Source organism: Coffea eugenioides, chromosome 8 (assembly GCF_003713205.1).
Source record: "Coffea eugenioides isolate CCC68of chromosome 8, Ceug_1.0, whole genome shotgun sequence".
NCBI classification, from domain to species: Eukaryota; Viridiplantae; Streptophyta; class Magnoliopsida; order Gentianales; family Rubiaceae; genus Coffea; species Coffea eugenioides.
In genome coordinates this window covers 34,699,630-34,704,934 of record NC_040042.1, presented here as the reverse complement: position 1 = coordinate 34,704,934, position 5,305 = coordinate 34,699,630, and the positions used below count along the sequence as shown (strand labels likewise).

The 5,305-nt window shown below is 35.1% G+C and overlaps 1 non-coding gene across 1 annotated transcript; it reads right to left on the bottom strand.

The window, feature by feature from the left end:
- Positions 1–3,056: 3,056 nt before the first annotated feature.
- On the bottom strand, positions 3,057–3,163 carry LOC113781762. The gene has a single exon (XR_003469668.1). It is a non-coding gene; the product is annotated as a small nucleolar RNA R71 (small nucleolar RNA).
- Positions 3,164–5,305: the final 2,142 nt, after the last annotated feature.

The window sequence follows — 5,305 nt, the reverse complement described above, 5'->3', positions numbered from 1 at the left end:
CTAAAACTACATGAGTTTATATCAAATGTTATAAATATTATATCGACCACACTGAATTGGGTAAAACTCAACTCAAGAAACCCATTGTGGCTAAAAAGTTTCAAGAACTTAAGGATTCTTTCAATCTACTTGATCCACCAACTTCTTGTGCGTCATTTGTTCAGTATTATCCAGAGTAATACTATGGAGCCTTTAGAGTACAGCCTTCATTGATAATGTTCAAATATATCTCCATGAGATCAATATTCTAATCTCTTGACTTGTGCACTAATTACTCGAAAATCAACCCCAACTGATGCACGTCACATTTTCTCACCTCCATCTTAACACTTTGACCAATTCTCCAAGACATAAAGAAAAGTCCTTTCCTATTGGATATATTTTTAAATAAAAATAAAAAACATTTCTAGCTTTACAGATATTTTACTTGATTTTGACTCTAAATCAAAATAAGAAGAATATGAGGAAGAAAATTAGCTTACATAAAATAATTAAGATAACGTGCGTTACAAGTTTTTTGCTCCTTTTGTCTTGTACTTAGGGTAACTAGTATGAGAGAATGAGCATTGCATGCTGTACATATTACTTTTTTGTGATACTCAGCCACAAAGTTTTGTTCTCATGATTATTAAAAATAAAAGAGATGCTAAGTATGTAAATCGTTGTATTACGACTACTCTTCTCCTTCAATTAAAACATATAAAAACTTTTATATTACTTTTATAAACTTTAATTGACTTTCAATCTCATTGGAAAGCACAGAATATCAATATCAAACTAAATTAAAATCAAGAAGATAAACTGCTCACATCGAACTCTCCAAAAACACTTGTCCAAAAATTTATTGAAATTCAACAAACTTCACAACTATTTTTATTGAGTTTGGTACGTGCTTTTATTGAATACTCAAACTAAAATTATATAGAGGAACATGAAGGATAAGATTGTATTCAAGCAAAAAGAGGAGAAGCTCCCGTTACCAAATTCATTGTTTTGATACAAAACCATTGTTTTGAAACTCGGATCGGTGATCGAACTGGTAAAGTGGCCGGATCATGATCCAAGCGGCTTAACAAATTCATCCCCGGTTCATTGATTTATTTGTTTATTTTTTATTTTAAAAATAAAAAATAACAAATAATCAGAAATATGTAAAATCAACATAAAAATCCTAAATTTTGTAATATCTTCTGGAGTAGATTTATTGATCTAGTACCTTCTAATTCATCTACCAAATAAAAGAAATATACTTCATAAAAAAATAAAGAATCAACAAAAATATGAGCAAATCTATTCAATATCTTAAATTAAACAAAGAAGAGTTTAACTTTCCCAACTCAAAAGAAAATCTAATAGGATTTGTAAAATTAAATCCAAAAAATGTAGAAAAAATCATGAATATCAAAACAAAAGATAGAAGAGGAAAGGGTAAACAAGTGTGCTTTTTTATCTACCGAGTTCAACTTCATTATTGTTTTCACCGTCAATAATGTAAAAGAAAAGATAGAAGAGAAGAAGGAAAAATGATATAAAAAAAATGAGGAGATGAGTAGAACTTTTAGAGTGGCTCCGGTAGGTGAAGATTCTTAAAGGAGGAAGAGGATTGAGAGTTTCTTTAGTTTTTTGTTAGATTAGTCATTTTATTTTTAAATTGGGCTAACTAAAGTTTTTTTTTTTAATTTGAGGAAAAATGGCCATCAACCAACTTAATTGCAGTAGCAGATAATTAGTTGTCGTTGTTGGTCTTTGATAGAATTTAAAAGCTCAAAAAACTGAGCAGCCCGTAGAAAAAAGTCCAACTTCGAAGTCAAAATTCAAAAAATCGGACTTGACTAGTTTAATCAGTTTATTCCGATTCACTGATTTTAACCAACTTTTTTGACTGGTTTTTTTTTTTAACTTTTCATTTTTCTCACAGAAGTAGATTGGTATCATTGCCGGTTCACGGCCCGACCAATCAAACCCGTTAATCCGATCCAATTCTTGAAACACTGGGATGGACCAGGGAGGACAATAATTTAATTAAGATGGACTGGTCCCAAAATTATTTGGAAGTATAATATGTAGGATGGACTGGTCCCAAAATTCTGTGAAATAAGGTAAGAATAGTCGCATTCATGGGGTACCGTGATGTTAGCATCAATTTGAGGGATTTCGAGCCTAGATCGGAATGGTGTAATACTTTTTGTATATCTTGTAATTTTTTGTGAATTATTTATAAAATTTTATATCAAAACACACAATTATTATGCATAAGATCTATGAACGATAATAAAATATCACACTCGTGTTGTAAGCTTGACAACTATTTAATTGTCAAACTCCTCCAAAATATAAAATATCAAACTCCTCCAAAAATTTAACGGAATTTTAAAATACTTGACAACTATTTTATTGAGTTTGGTGCACCCACGTGCTGAATGCTCAAACTGAAAGTGCTACTTCACAAACGACATATACTACTTTTTGTATAGAAATTCACATGCAAGATTAAAGCCATCAACGGAAATTCACAAAAGTTGATATATTTAACAAAAAAAAGGTTCTTTCACTGTGGTCCTTTCAAGAGGTACCCTTATCCATACTATATATATGTGGTATATAATCAACAATATGAAAGAATCATTTAAAATCTAGCAAAGCATGCAAGCAAGAAATTAATGTTGTCAAGTACCCTCAAAAAAAAAAGAAATTAATGTTGTCTTCGTACATGTTTAATGTAGTACAACATGATGGTTCAGCTTTTATGTATTGATTGCTTGATTAATGTTGATATGGATACATATCTAACTCGATCGGGCCCTCACAACGAATTAGTTTGGATAGCAAATTATTTACACAAATTTATCTGTTTGCATCATAAATATATTTTTAATTACATTTTTATCTCACTGGCATCACATCAAAAAAGTGTTGTATTATTTTTTAAAAAAATTATCCCAAATAATCTCTTATCCGAACACAGTCACATTGGCCAAAATGGAATATATTTTCACTGAAAATGCTACAAGTAGAATATATTTTTAGATAAATATTTTTCTGCGTCTCAAGCTGCAAGTCTAAGGAAGGGGATATGCGGTATCAAGCAGCATCCAGGAGAGTTGTTGTATGATTATTGGGAGCGGTTCAAGAAATTGTGCATCAAGTGCCCTCAACACCAAATAAGTGAGCAACTGCTCATCCAATATTTTTACGAGGGGCTACTTTTCAGAGACAGGAGTATAATTGATGCTGCAAGTAGAGGAGCATTGGTGAACAAGACTCATTGAGAAGCGTGGATGCTAATTGAAGGAATTGCTGAGAATTCGCAGCAGTTTGGTATGAGGGAGAATGTCCTGACACGCAAAGTGAATGAGGTAGAAACATCTTCTATCCAACAACAATTGACTGAGTTAACATCTTTTGTTAGGCAATTAGCTGTAAGAACTGCATCACAAGCCAAAGTGTGTGGGATTTGCACTGCTATGGGTCATTCTACAGAGATGTGCCCAATGATTCAAGAAGAAAGTGCGGAGCAAGTGAACATTGCTGGTCACGCGCCTGCGCTAAAAAGTAATATGACCCGTACTCGAATATGTACAATTCAGGTTGAAGAGATCATCCTAACTTCAGCTATGGAGGAAATAGGCAATCAAATTTCGCACCAAATAGGCAGCAAGGGTATCAACAACATTATCAACCTCGCCTGCCACCACCCCCTTCAAACTCAAGTCCGTCTGTGGAGGAGATGATGAAGCTATCAATTGCTAATCAACAAAAGACAGATTCTGACCTACAAAGTATGAGAAATCAATTGGGACATATGCAAGCAATGCAGAGTTAGATGAGTCAGATGGCGATAGCAATTAACCGCCTAGAATCCCAAGTCTAAGAAAAATTACCGTCTCAACCTGAATTGAACCCGAAGAACGTAAATGCGATGACTTTAAGGAGCGAGAAGGAAATTCAGGGACCCGAACTCACGATTTCAAAGGACAAGGATGAGAAAAAAAATTGAAAACGGGCTTGAGAAGGAGGACAGAAAGGGCAAAAATTCAGTGGTACTCTCTGACCCGATCGTTGAAGTAAAAACTCATCTGCCTCCCTTTCCTAGCAGGTTGGAGAAACCGAAGAAACAAGATAAGGAGAAAGAGATCCTGGAGGTGTTCCGCAAGGTAGAGATCAATATTCGCTTATTAGACACAATCAAACAAGTGTCGAAATATGCCAAGTTTTTAAGAGACCTGTACGTCAACCGAAAGCGACTGAGGGGAGATGAAAGAGTTATCGTGGGGGAGAATGTGTCAGCGGTTCTCCAGAGGAACCTCCTACCGAAGTGCGGGGACCCAGGTATGTTTACTATTCCCTGTAAGATAGGTAACACCTTGATTGGAAATGCCATGTTAGACGTAGGAGTTTCGATTAATGTTATGCCAAAATCCATATATATTTTTTTGAATTTGGGCACTCTAAAAGAAATTGGGATAACAATCCAATTAATTGACCGAATCAATGCATACCCTAACGGGTTGATTGAAGATGTTTGGATGAAAATTAATGAATTGGTTTTTCAGCGGATTTTTATATATTTGATATGGATGATGAAGACTCCCACGACCCATCACCCTTTATTATTAGGTAGATTCTTTTTAAGCACGGCACAAACTAAAATAGATGTTAACAAGGGCACATTGTTCATGGAGTTTGACGGGAAAATTGTTCATTTTAATATCTTTGATACTATGAAATACCTCTCAAACTCTAATTTTAACTCTAATTTCTCTGTAAGTGCTATTGATCCTGCGGTGCAGGAAGTGTTTGAAACTGTTAGCAGGGATAAGTTGAAAGTTGCTTTAACCAAGCACCTCGAGTTGGAAACAACTCCTGAGATAGAATGGAGTAAAGATCTGAAATGTACAATAGGGACGTTACACTCATTGCCAACCACGACGAGGAGGTATGAACTCGCACCTGTTTTTGTACCCGAATCTCACCAGAGGGTACTACCATCTGTGGTGCAGGCACTTGTATTTGAGTTGAAACTTCTGCCGAAGCACTTGAAATATACGTATCTGAGTGAGAAAGAAACACTCCCGGTAATTATCTTAGCGGCGCTCTAAAAAACCCAGGAGGAGAAGTTAATTCGGGTCCTTAGAGAATATAAAGAGGCGATAGGGTGGACCATCGCCGACATTAAGGGAATCAGCCCCTCTATCTGTATGCATCGCATAAGGCTGAAAGAAGATGCCAAACCTATACGGCAAGCTCAAAAGAGACTCAATCCCCTCATGATAGAAGTGGTGAAGAAGGAGATATTGAAGTTGCT